This window comes from Nothoprocta perdicaria, unplaced genomic scaffold (assembly GCF_003342845.1).
Source record: "Nothoprocta perdicaria isolate Ctin4 unplaced genomic scaffold, notPer1 scaffold_69, whole genome shotgun sequence".
Taxonomy (NCBI): domain Eukaryota; kingdom Metazoa; phylum Chordata; class Aves; order Tinamiformes; family Tinamidae; genus Nothoprocta; species Nothoprocta perdicaria.
In genome coordinates, this window is record NW_020455965.1 from 195,755 (window position 1) to 209,139 (window position 13,385).

The following is a 13,385-nucleotide window of genomic DNA, read 5'->3' on the forward strand; positions in this document are numbered from 1 at the left end:
CAGTGCTAACAGAGCAGGGGAACCAACAGACAACCCAAGATGTGTTCAGCAAGGCACTGACATGTCTGCAGGACCAAGAGGGATCCGCCATCTGAAATGCTCTCCCTCAGTTGTGTAACCCACGCCTATCTACACAGCACATCTGAGCAGACACCCTATCTTTCATCATCTCGAGATAAAACCCACACGTTTAATACGCAAGATCATGCAACAGGTTCAACATTTTTAACTCCTTATTTACAAGCATCAGAGCTTTAATTAGAAAGCTGCAGATATTCAACAATTTTACAAACAAGAGACTGCAATATTGGACTCAGATTCTAATTTTGATATACGCTTTTTCGGTATTTGTAGCCCGAGAAAAAGTCAGCTCAGTAGTATAAGAAATATAACTTGGTTGAGGAAGAGGATGGGCATCACATGAAGGGAAACTCTTCTGACAGATTCAGCCATGTGCTCCAAAGTTTAAACAACAGCAAACTGTTGGTGTACATGGAGCTTCACAGATGAGAACTGGAGCTGTAAGGGGACAGAAAACTATCTGCACAGCAAACCACGTTAGGTGAGGCACTTCCAAGGTAAATTAACCATAGGTTACCTGTAATCAGCAAACAACTGCAGCAGTATTAAAGTTACACTTACGTTTTGCAGCATATATTGTAAACCAGTTTAATCAATTCCTGATTGAAAACTCCAAAATGAGATTATGTACTCCAGCTCCTCAAATCAGCAGATTAAAAAGCTATTCTCCAGAGCTCACAGATCCATTATATGCTAAGAAAGTTTATTAGGAAAACCTCTTCAAGGAGAACTCAAATAAGATACCAGCTCTACTGGGACATCATAGAAAAAGGCACATGCCTATGAACGAGTATCCACAGACACATGTAAATCTAATTTGAAGCTGAAAGATCTGACTCCAGAGGCCATGCATTAGATCTCATATCATGTGAGATTTCCATGTCCTGTAGCACTGCAGAGGTGAAAATACGACTGACTATTGTTTTTGTCATCTCACAGACTTCCAGTGTGATTAAGTTTGCACATCTTCTGAAATTGTGTGGTAACAGTTCTAGTAAGACACGAAATCCTGACAAATGAAACCAGCACAGCCTTCACTCTGCTTGCTCCAGCTGATCTCGGAGAGCCAGATGGCAGCGACAATCTGCCTGAACTTAAATGGAGAGGAAGCAAAATTAATTCAACCCAGCATTACCAGAAAGTAGGTTTCTACAGACAGGGACGTCCCGCTTTGTATTTAACACGTGACTAGTGTTTGCAGTTAGGATACAGCTGTCCCTTGGAGAGATGGTCAAATCCACAAGCATGACAGTACTTTGGGGCATGTTCCCTCTTCACCAAAAGACAGGGTAGGGCCAATGGCCATGAGCACCAGAAGCCATTTTCCCTGTTTCTGTACAATTCATAGTTGTTACCGTATTTTGATATAAAAAAACACTCACTCAGAAAATTCAAAAGCTCCTTTAGCTTTAGCTCATCACTAAACCCACTTCCTATAGTGTTTCTGTGGGGGATTCATTCTCGGTGAAAAGTTTTTACGTGAAATCTGACCCTGTGACTGTGTCAAATCCCACATCTGACTATCTGAACTTAAGTCCTTGCTCTGCACTGCAAGGCAAAGTACAGCTCAGCTAATCAAGACTCCAGTAATAACACTTTGGCCAGCCAGTAACTGCACTAGAAGTCTGGCCTTCCATTTTATTTCATTACAACAGTATTTTGAATCACCTTACTAATTCTGAGCAGGCCTTTTTCCCAACATCCAGATTTCAAGAGTGGCATTTGAAGTACCCCTTGGAAGGGAAAACAAGGGATGGGGGGTACTGTGAACTCAGTCACCTAAGAACAAGCACAAGCTCACACAAAACTCGTCAGAATGCAGTGATAACAGCTGAACAAAACTGGAATATCTTGGGCACCAATGGCTTCCAAGTCCTGTTCTCCAACAGATTTCACATCACTACAGAATCTTATATTCCACAAAATAAATAAATATCATTCAGTTCTTTGTGGTCAATTCATGCATTAGAAATAAACAAAGACTGTACATCTGGTTTGGAGACTTCAATTCCAACTTAGTTATCTCTCACAGCACATTATTTTAGCAAAAGTATCTGTAAGCCACATGCTGAGGGAGCTGGGGGGCAGAACTAGCACATCCTCCATCCTCCCTGAAGTGTGAGTTCCTGCAGGAAGATGATGATCATAAAAACAATTTTAAGTTCTTGGACACTAAGAAGAAAACAAAAAGCAGTTAGATCCAGCTGAGCAAACACTGAAGTTTTCAGATTCTGATGCTTAAAGTATCTGATTAGGATGGGCATCAATTACCTTAGTTCTGTAACTAAGTTCTAAGGGTAAATCCAGATTAATTTCTGTTCAAGAGTCATGCTTTTGATATGCTATTGATCCTAGACTTAATAGCTTCATACTAATATTTCCCAAACAGTAAATCATATTATATCCAGATGGCCTTTAATCATGATTCTATGGCAGATGGGAACTCTTTCTTCATCTTTTCATCGGCTAACTTAAATCTACAGCTTTCTGCAATTCTTGGTTGAATACGAGACATAACATACAATCTACATTGCCTTCTAAGCCGGAAAAAAACATCTGAAAACAGAAAGGGAAGATTATTATTATTATTATTAATCTCAGATTAGTTTAACTGTAGTCATGACAATACCTTCCTATAGATATTTAATACTACTATATACCACTTTTGCCAGGAGACTGGCTTTCTACGGGCTGCAGCAATAAGTTAGATTAAGAGAGGTCTTTAAGCTAGGACAAAAATTTAATAAAAGATTTACTTATGAAAATCCCCTTAAAGGTATCTCCGTAGCCCACATAACTGATCTTGAATGGGAAACCACAGAACGGTCACGTGTATTTTGCACTGCAGCTGAGAAGACATAAAGGACTGAGTGTTAAGCTTTTGAAGACAATTTCTTCTCCATTTTTGGAGCTTGAAGACTTATTACCTGTAGCTTCACATCTCTTCCATACAGTGCTATTCAGGGATATAATGGTCCTTGGTCTATAAGAGGAATCATTTGAGAAAGCTGCACTTGTTAAAACACTACTCAAGTAACATAAATCGACTCTTGCGACATCACTAAGTAAACTTTAGAGATGCTCCTTAAAGTCCCCATCTGAAAGGAGGGCAATTAATCCTCACTGCTTCGCTGCTGCTCCAGACTGGTCTGACCTCATAGTCGAGCCCTGCTATGAGCAGAAGGTTGGACTAGCACTTTTCAGATGTCTCTTCCAAGCAGGATCATCCTAAATCCTCATCTTAGGGCCAGCAAAACCAGCAGCAACATAACATTCCCAGCTGACTTAACAGTTCTGATTTATGCCTTCAGTGAACTTCAAGCAGGAAGAAACTACTGGAATAGGTCAATGGACTTTCTCTATAAAGAACAGCAATGCAGAGCAAAAGTTCCACTTAATTTCAGGAGATAAGCACCAGGAAGTCATATAAAGCTTCCAGCAGCTCTAAAGCCATAATAAAACACTGTTCAGTATGGTTGATTATGCCCTACAAATAGAGCAGTATATAAGCTGACGGACCAGCGACTAATGGACCTCCGTTTTCTTGGTAGAAAGGGGATTTTTCTGCAAACCTTTCAAGCCTGCCAAGATATAATAGCAATCACAGCATCTCTTCAGATGCAACATTAATCCTGCGGGTAGTTTACCACTGAATACACATTCAGTGTCACCTCAGAAGCACCCAGAATAAAGCTACGAACCATCTGCAATCACCACTTATGAAGCTCCACTACTAAAATACACTTACAACAGGTTTCATATATGGAAAGGACAGTTGAGCTGCTTTTTCCACACCTGAGAAACTTCCTTAGCTTTAAGGGTTGCACAAGTGATGTTTTATGTGTAAATATAGACTAGTTTTATGTGTCCCCTGAGCTTTGCAAAGCCATTAGTGCTAGGGAAATTTAAGTCTCTTCCCACTGCAGCACTGCATTCAATGTAGCAGTAGTGAATTTTATATAAAATTCAGACTCATCTACTTGAGAAAACCACTACTTCGAGATAGGATTTTAAGCTTTGTCCAAACAGTAGAGAATTAAAGGTGGTGCGCAGTCTCTAACTGAAGGCAAGAGGATCTAGGAGACAGTGCCGCAAGTGGCACTAGACAGCGAGAATTCCCAGACTGAAAACAACGAAACTGAGCAGAAAAACAATCAGCAGACAGAAAGAATAACCTGCCACTCTAACGTACCACCTCAAAGACCCTCTGTTAAGCTACTCTTCTATGAAATGTCCTTTCTCTAGAAAGCGCAGCTCCTCACATGTCAGTTTTAGTTTCAAAATCCACTTTTTTTTTCCTTTGTGGCTTCGATTGCAAGGACATTTATATATATATATATATAATAAAATATACAAAATATATATATATTTTGAATGACTTCACTTAAAGTACAAAGTAATTTGCATTTATATCCACTTCCAGTAGAGAATTTAGATTTATTTCCACTAGACAGAAAATTTGCCTTCCTGAACTATACTATTCCTCATAAACAGGCTCCTATACCTCCTATACCTATACATAAGCTTTTTATAAGTTATAAAGCATTTGATTAAACGCTGAAAAGGAACACTTCAGGCACGTGACGGAGTTTCTAGGATACTATATAAGAACATCTCTGTTAGTGAAACAGGGCCACCAAGTAATTTTATTCAACCTATTTTTTTAAAGAAGTGTTCCACTCAGCTCATCTGTAACAGTCTAGATATCATTTTTGTACAAAACTACATGAAAACTTGCAAAGCTACTTGATATTCCTCTTCCTTCTGGATTTAACTTCCACTTGGGACCAGACATACAAGGTTTTTGAAAGAAGGAAAAGCATTACTTAACCAGATTTCAACATTTATTAAGTAGACAACTATGATGTCACAATAAAAGTTTTCCTCTAGCCAAATCGACACAAATCCATTTATTTTGAAGTCAAGACGGATTTATTTTTTCTAGAGGGCCTAACAAAATTATCATATTCTGTGTTTCTGAAACATTCTTTTCTATGCATTCAAGCAGAGCAAATAGCACGTACAAGTTTGAAGTAAATCTATGAATGCCTATATGATTGATATGATAATAAATCTACTGATGTCTATATGATTGGCAAGATTAGGGAAGGTTTCCACTCAATGGAAATGAGCATCATAAAGAATGTCTGATTTACAACTTACCCTAGCAGTATTTATTCCATTTCATTAAGGATTTAAACGAGGTCTTAATCTCAGTACCAAAACCAAACCAAACAACAACAAAAACAACCAGCAGTCTCCCTCAAAAGGAAAAACCCAGTTTGCTTGCAGACCTCCTTGGCTTTGCAGGTGCCTGCACAATCCATTTACTCTTTGTCTCCCTTTAAAATTGGGCACAGGGCAGTAAAGTAGGACAGGACATTTACACATTTGAGCTGCTGAAGGCCAAGGAGGTTAAGGGAAACCAAAACCTCCCACGCAAGAAAACCACCTGCTCTGTCTTTTGAGCTGAATGCTGCTGCTGCTGCTGCTCAGATTTGTCCCAACCCGGCAGAGGTCTGGAGCCTTTTAAACTGCTCCCTCAGAAATTTAAAGCACTTTCAATTCAGGCAAAACTCACATCTGAGCTGACCCTGCTTCCTTGGACTCAAGAGCAGCAAGTACAGCCTGTGATGGTGCTGTTCCTACTGCAGGAATGACTTGACAGTTCAACCTCATCTACTGAGCTGTGCTTGTTCCCATGGATTTAACTAAGTTAATTTTTACTCTAGGTGCAGGTGAGAGTCTGCCCCTCTCACCTTCAATCCTTTCACTCGCACTTTGCTCAAGACACTTTCCTCTGAGATACAGAAAGGGCTCAAGAGCTTTCTCCATGTGAGCAATCACTTATAAATGCACATTGAAAAGCAGCTATTGAGATCAAACCTTATCTACGTACCCCTATCTATGCACTATCTTAATGCACACAGAGCATTAGAGATACTGAAGCTATTCCAGCAGATTTGCCAGGTGTACACTGCGTTCTTCGCATCAGTTCTGTGAGTTTACATGAAGAACACAAGCAAAATATCATAGTAATTGTACTGAAAAAAATAATTACAACATTCACCTTATTGGCAGCATTAATTAATAACATGATCAACTGAGAAAAAAAATAAACCTTTGGTTTCAGCCTTATATGCTTGACCACACTAACTCTGTAAACAGGCTGGGCGAACTCAAACAACTGAATATAATCCCTGCACACGCACTCCCAACAGACCTGAACTGAATTAGATGTGCTATTTCTGTTTAAGCAATTAATTGCCTTTTTCTTTTTTAGAGAAAGGGAAAAGGCAGCAGGAGCCGCATCCTCCTCTCTTCCCAGTGGCTACAGAATCTATCCGGCTCTATTGCAATTCAGTCTTTTGGATAAAAATGTCTCGGGCAGAAACCCGGTTCAGAATCACGTATGTTCTGCATGCGATGCAGACCTCCTCCTCCCTCTCGTCTTCCCCTAACCAGCTCTTTCAAAAACAGATATTAGGAAAGCAGATGTTACTGTGAAGTTTTAAGTTCAAACCAATGATTTGCCAGTGATGTTCATGAGTCGTGGGCTCAGAGAGAAGAGCCCAATCCAAGATTTTTAACTCCATAACTTCAACTTTAGGCATAAGCGTGCTCCAGAAATATTTAAAGATTCATTTCCTGTGTCTAACCCATGTCAACAACTCATTGCTCCAGTAGCCTCCAAGTTCATTATTTTCCTTTGATTATTCCCTAGTACCGTTTTCCAGTTGTTTTTATCTGTATCTTTGTGTTAACAATTAAGTGGTTCTAGAATCTGCTTATACAAATTATTCTAATTACTTATAAAAATGTCTCAAAACTTTAGAAAGCCCCATTTCAGCCCGATACTAACTTTAACCCATTTGATGCATCCTCTCTGACACTTCATGTTCCAATACAACCACTTGCCACAAAAGCAAATCTTCCTTCCCAACACACACGGTGCTACAGGGAGATTGATGGCAGTTTCTCGGTAATATCCCAGACCATTTTCCTTTAATCAAACAAATTTCAGGAAGTTTTGGGAAGTATTATTATGTCTTTTAAGCCACAGGATAACCTCTTTCTGTGTAACACTGTTTCACTTTTGGGGGGAAAATGAGATTTTTGAGGGAAAAAAATGCATGTAAATATACATACTAATTTAAATTTGCAAACAGAAAATAACTGTGATCTGCACATGACATCTATGGAAAACTACTGTAAACCAGATGCAAAAATACCTGCCACAATACATTGACATAACTACATTAAGAAATACTGGGTTCAAAGACTGCTAATTACATAGGGAACCCACCAAACTGGAAATTATCCCACGAAGGTCCCAACATACAGATCTCCTGGCCACAGTCTGCCAGCCTCAAGACAAATAACAGTCTTAAGTGAATTAAATACTCTATGAGCTCTATCATATACGAATCATTAAAAACAAGCAAAAAAACCCCACAATCACACACACAATCTATTGAGAGTACCAGTCTGTTAAATGATGTGGCACGCTGGAAATACGTAAACCTACATTATGGCACTGAGTAATTTATCTGGCTCCAAGAGGCTATTCTCACTGAATGTCCTTACAGTCGAAGGGCAAGCAAACAAGAATTCCACTTCTCCCTCTGTGTGCTGCTTTACATAAAATTCAGAATAGAGAATTAAAGTTTGCTTAAGAAAATATGACTTTTAAAGAGGGATTATTTGCAAAAGGGGCTCAGAAAACATTGATTAAGTTTATTCTCTGCAGTGACTATTTCAGTTTGAAAGTTTTCTTTTGTGTATCTTAGTTTCCAAACTTTGGCATGAATTTCCTACTGTGTTTGCCATGGTAACGAGGCAGGCTGAGCCTCTGCTTGCAATTCTGTTTAACTGTTTAGCGTTGCATATTGATCAAGGCACATTAACATTTTAATGTATTCCAGTGAGTAAACTGAACAATTTTCATACTGAAGGAATTACTTTAAATCCACAAATCTGAAGATTTTTCTATTATTGAGATGGGGGAGGGGAGAAGGGGATACTCTGTTGCCAAAGACGGGCACAAATAGGCACTAAATAGAGGGAATGCACTCGGATGTGAGGACAACGTATATCAGGACAAAAGCAGCTACACAAAAATGAGCAGAGGCTCCATATTTGACAGTAGACATTCTTCTCTCCCGTGATGCAAGATTTACATTCCTAATAGAAAAGGAAACTTGAAGAGGGCACTTAAAATAAATAAAAATAAACCCACCCACCCCAAGTTTCCTTATATTAAAGATGAATCTGGTGAAAAATGGTCCAGCTGATTCCTCTAGTCTGATTCCTCTAGTCTGTCTGATTCCTCTAGTACAAGAGGGGGCCAGGTAACCTCCTAATTTTAGCTTTAATCCTAAAGGCTATTTTTTTTTTTTAAGTTTTAGGATTAATATTAGAAGGACCAAGCCTCAATTGTCAATTCCTTAGTCTCCATTTTGAAGAAGAAAGATCTTTCTTCCAACACACTGATCAAATACGAGATCAAGAACAAGAAAACATCTGTGTGAGCTCCTGGAATCTTTCCTAAATCCCAGAAACCATATCAAATATTTTACAGTGTACTAAAAAGTATATAAAAACAAAAAAAGAACAGATGAAGAAATAATGAAAAAAAAAAGACTTAAAAGAACAGATTTCTTGGTTGGTTCAGTCTCACTGCCACATCTAATTATAAAACGAGGTGACCAGCCAACCCTTTTTTCTTTTTAAATCCAGTTAATGAACCCACTACTACCTAAAACTACTATTCAAAAAGCTCTAAGCAGCTTCTGAATGAAATGCTCTACCTCATCTTAAAAGCTGTTCTGTACTTACAGGAGAGTCTGCAACCTATTACCCTGCAGTATTTTCATTATACAGCTGTTCAACTATTAGCGGTAGCTTATAGCAGAGCCAAGGAACAGGATTTTTTTCTGAATTAAGAACAAGTTTTGCATAATTGGGATTTATGGAAGATCTGACAGTGTCTTCCGCTCATCAACAGTTTTGTACTGTTTCTTGCCCCTTTCTCTCCTTCCTTTCCTGACTTGAGGGAAACTGACTGGCTTTCAGCACATATAAAAATACCTCTGAACTTCACAAAATCTTTTGCTTTGCATGAGCCCTGCCCCTGCAAGAGATCTTAGAGGCACCTGAAACACTGACAGAAAAAATATTATACAGCTTTTTTTATATAGTTATCCTGACCTCTTCAAAATAATATAACATACTTCCAACCACTAGTTCACATAACTCAAGCAGCAGCTCAGGTCATTGCCTCAGAACTGCCTACTGACAAATTTGCACAATTTATTGGTAGTTCAATAATGTAGACAACACATAAGAATGAACTTGACACGGATTCCACAGTTGTCACAGTTTCAATACTGAAGCTATCCACACCACAACACAGAGGGTTTGCATCAAGCCAGCTGCATTCCTAAATGCAGCCAAGTTCGACTCTTGAAGTGGCAGCCAGCTGTGGCTCCAGCCACACAGCAGCCCACTTCTAACACCGACACTTCCACACCTGTTGTACACGTTCAGTCATCACCTGTACCACCAAACCAAACGCTACCTCAGTTTTACAGCCCATGCTGCTTTTCCCCAGACAAACTCATCACATAGTTAGCTAGGGGTCCTACCCAGATGGTACCTCTAACATGGTTCCTCCTCTGACTCCAGACCTGTGTCTCATGGCCCTTTCAGGTGGAGTTGTCACCTTGTCAGGGAATGCAAGTCAAAAGGATTTCTGGTGTTTTCCTGACGTTGGTAAAGGAATAGCATCATACCAAATACACATTAAAGATTTCTCATGTTAAGTTTCCACTCTCCCTCCACAATTCACCACCTCATTATCAGGTTCTCAGAAGCTTCTCACTGCCCTCCTGTAATTCACGGCAAGAGAATCAGGACAGACCTAAGAGCGCTCAAGTTGCTCTCCCAGGAATCCTAAACAAAACACATATGAAACTCACTGCCAAAAAGGCACTAATTTAGGAATGGCTTTGTGGTGTCTGCGCTCATAGGAACATATGATTCCTTCACAAGGCTAACGGGACATGATGATACAAGATGAATGTAACACCCCACAAACACCGTCACCAGACAGTACCCCAGGCTGCAAGAAGTTTTAAGCAGGATCTCAGCTACTGTAACCAATAATGTTACTGGACAATGTTACCTGTTTATTCTTGTCTGCACTCCTAAGCTATTCTGGGAATGAAGAGTTTGCTCTGCTAGGCTAGTTAAACATCACACTTTTCTTCCTCCAACTTTACAATAAATGCTATCTTTTCCTAGCCCTAATGAATTCACCTTCAACATGAGCAACCAAAATATTATACACATTATAACATATAAAAGACATTTAATATTGTAGGCATCTCTTTAGTGCCGCTTAAGACACTCTTTTGATGCCTCTTAGAACTGTATTCAGCTGCAATCAGCAGCTCCACCACAAGCAGGCTCAGCCTGTAACCAACATTATGTCCCACTGATCTTCCTCTCCAGAAAGTTTTCAGGCTGAAGCAAGAACTACCCAAGCAGACACTCTCAACAGTTTCAGCTCACCTATTATTCTGATATTAGCTTGCTTTTCCATATAAAATATTCTGACTATGAACAGGGAGGCCTTCCAGCTTCACCAAGAGAATTTTGTGATTCTGTATGCAACCTTGCTTCTTTTTCCAAAAATGAAAATATTAAGCATTTCTAAAAACATTCCTATAAGAGCTCAACTAGAACTCCTTCAGCAGCTGTCACAATTACTGCAGTCAGCAAGATATATAAAAATAAATAAGAAATCGGAAACTGTTTTGATTCTCTCTCATTTTAGAACAGACAGAGTTTGAGGTACTAGACCTCCCTTATGTAAAATATCTACCCATCTACTTGAGCACTGAAAACATTTTGGGCTATTTTCTCTGAAGTTGCCAGTTTGGCAAATATATGTGGTGTTTGAACACTTTATTAATGACACTGTCTAATAACATACTAGTGCAGAGGGGACCTTCAATAGTCACACAGAGGATTTTTAAACTAAACATAGATGATTCCAATTCTCACTTACTGACAGAGTATTAGAATAGAAAGGCTGAGTACCTGAACTTTAAGTTACTATCAAAGGCATTAACATTAACACTTCTGCTCAGAGTACTATACAGAGAGACAATGCTTTATTTAAGGGGAGAAAAGAAAAACAAAGACACAGAAATCTACCTTCCTCATATTTCCAAAAGCTACAACTGAAAGAAACTAAGCAGATTTCCTCTCCATTTTACAGTTACAAACAAAAACCATTACAGATACAGACACAAATAAACTCTCTAATCCTTTTCCATGCACTCAGCACCACCTTTTCCCCAAAGCATGCAGCAATGCTAGTCTTATCTCTACCACATATGATAGAGGAAAAAAGCCTAAAGAAAATACCCACCTGGTTTCCAAGCAAGCAGAGGGCTTTTAGGAGTAATATTCACTGTTAAAACATGGTGAATTAAAAAGCAACTCACTTCAGAACAGGAGAGAACATAACTGAATAACCCACATGTGTTGAATGAAATTCATGCTGCAACACTCCTTATGGACTATCCCTGTATAAAGATATATCACCTTTCATACAGTTTAGAATGCATTAAAAGGTATTCTAGTCTCCTCCCTTTTGAGGAACTGAATTAAATGTACTGTAACAATTACATCTTCCCCTGACTATATCATAATTAAGTTCTGCAAGGTTCACTTAAGATTTATGCTTAGCTAACCATAACCCTTTGGAAAGGGGTTACAGTCTAGCAGGTTATAATAGATTCACATCTCTGCAGTGAATAAGAGCTGCCTTTCTGATGAGCTTCCTGCTCCTTCTCTTCCAAAGGCACCTTTCTGGTTCCTCTCACTCCAACAGTTGTCTACCTTCAAAATCAGTCCTTTCTCGCACACTTTTAATGCTGAATGAGGCAAGACATGGAAGAGCTTATCAAAAGTAAGAGACACTAGGTGTAAGAAGCAAATCAAGGAAAATAGGTACAGAAATCTCAAGTAGATTCCTACGGAAAGAGCACATGCTGGTGCAATTCAGCAAGTGTGCTCAGTCAGTTCATTGGCTCAGCTAGGATACTTATTAAGCACTTAGTGACTTTCACTGGCAAATGGTTTAAATTGGCTCATCTCTAAGTAAAACTGGTTAGAAAACTACAGCTATTAAAGGTGACATTCAAATCAGAGCAGGTAGACTGCTACTTAAGATGCTTTCCCCCAAAAAAATCAAAACAACATAGAGCAACATGAAAATACTGTATGATTTAGTGATGGCATCATCTCCGACTCGTCCATCTCCTCCACGTGAGCTGCCTGACCTGTTTGGCCACTGCTCCAGACGGTCTCACCTTCAAAGCCTCCTGTAAGTCACTACTTTCACTGTAGCTTTCAGCCTTATTCTTTTCTCCTCTAAAATATCAGTATAATTTTCTCAGAGAATCAGAATACATGCAGAGTGACAATAAATGCACAACTAGCAATAAGTGTCAGCGTACTGCACACGTACAGTTCTTTGAGGTAGACTGTGTAGTACATATGGGTTGACTGTTTGCTGTAGACAGAACAGTTATTTTGGCTGTTTTGTTCAAGTGATCACACACCTATATCAAAGTTTTCTTAAAACATTTTACACAAAATTAAGATCAAAGACTGTAAGATCACTGTAGCTTCATAGCTGAAGCTGTTCAAATTGCATCTTTTCTGACTACAAAAACACCACAATATAAGAACACCCCAAAGTTGTTGGCTTTAAAACTGTGTTTTGTAGGAGGGAGAAAAGCAGTCCCTTGACAACCCACTGAGCTCCAATTTTATTAGAGAAGCTTGAAGCAGAACATCCCTCTCTATAAGGGTATTCATAAGAGTAAAAAAATAAATAAATAAATAAAAAGCACACAACAACAACTAAGACCACACACAACAAAATTAATTAATGGAAAAAATCAAAATAAGTTTAGTTCGTTATAATGTAACTGTTAGTCGATTTACTTGAAATCTGCAAGTTATCATATGATCTTTCTTACTAAATTAGAAAAGGTCTGTAGCTGCTTACAGCCTTGTCAACAAGTAAAAGTGTAAATTCATACTGCGTAGTGACATATTCGCTGCAACTCCATCATACTGAATAACACCAAGATAAATCACAGGGAGTGTTTCCTCCACTGCCTCTTTCTGCACATAAGGGAAAGAAAAGGGGTTTTGTTGTTTTTTTTTTTAAAAAAAAAAAAAAAAAAAAAAAAAAAAAAAAAAAAAAAAATAATTAACAA

At 38.7% G+C, this 13,385-nt stretch overlaps 1 protein-coding gene across 4 annotated transcripts in view; it reads right to left on the reverse strand.

Moving 5' to 3' along the window:
• WDR20 (WD repeat domain 20) overlaps positions 1-13,385 on the reverse strand; it is a 43,116-nt gene that overhangs the window by 18,210 nt on the left and 11,521 nt on the right. The gene's annotated exons all lie outside the window — the stretch shown is intronic.